We start from the raw sequence: 955 nt of genomic DNA on the forward strand, positions 1-955 counted from the left end.
GCGAGAGACTCTCGCCTTTGCGCCCAAGTCTATGGTACGATTCGCTTTTCTTTCTTTGATTTCGCTGCGTGAATCTAGTCTTGTTTGTTTGCCTGCTCTGGTTTCTTCCCTGACTGACTGGTTGCTGCTTTCCCCATTTGTAGAACCAAGCTCTCTTCCATTCTCCTCACATGGAGCGCAAGATTGACGACTCGATCGGCGAGCACGTTTCCGAAGACGAACTCGCTGAAATCCACAACCCTCACAACTATGTGCTTGGCGACATTCAATACGTTGTATGTGCTTACATCTTTGGTAGTGCTGCTTTCTGTTGTATGGTCTGGCTCACGTTTTTTCGATGCTCCTTTTGTCTCTGCTTGGTTTTTTTTTTTTTTTTTGTTTGTTTGTTTTTTGTTTTTCCAAACCCGCCAGGTCAAGCTGAACAAACTACTTAAAATCAAGGAAATTCTCACCAAGTACCTCGTCACGATGAACCAAAATGCGCTGCGCTGTGTAAGTTTTGGAGCGCGGAATGTAACCCTCATTCTGATGTTGCTAACTTGTTGGTGTGATTGCACAGGTTGGTGTTTCCGAAACGGGCATTCCCCCTCAACTCAAGCAAGAGTACGCATGGGTCATGCTGCAGTTGCACGACTGCAACAAGGTGATTGACTCGACGCTCGTTCAGCTCGAGAATATCAAGCAGCAGACGGCGGAGCACAAGGACGCTGGCATGCCAATCTCCGTCGAGTGCGATCTGCTTGCAAAGTCGCTCTTTACTGCATCCTGCAAGAAGAATTCTTTGCAACGACAGCGCCAAGAAGAGGAGCAAGAACATCGCGAAAACCTCGGACCTGATGAAGCGGACGAGGAGGACGACGCAGAGCCTGCATCGACGAAAAATGGCGACAGCAACATGGTGCAACAGCCTCTGCGACCCGCTGCGGCCAACGCGTCCAAAGCGGAAATCCGTCGG

This window comes from Capsaspora owczarzaki, assembly GCF_000151315.2.
Source record: "Capsaspora owczarzaki ATCC 30864 unplaced genomic scaffold supercont2.56, whole genome shotgun sequence".
Lineage (NCBI taxonomy): Eukaryota > Filasterea > Ministeriida > Capsasporidae > Capsaspora > Capsaspora owczarzaki.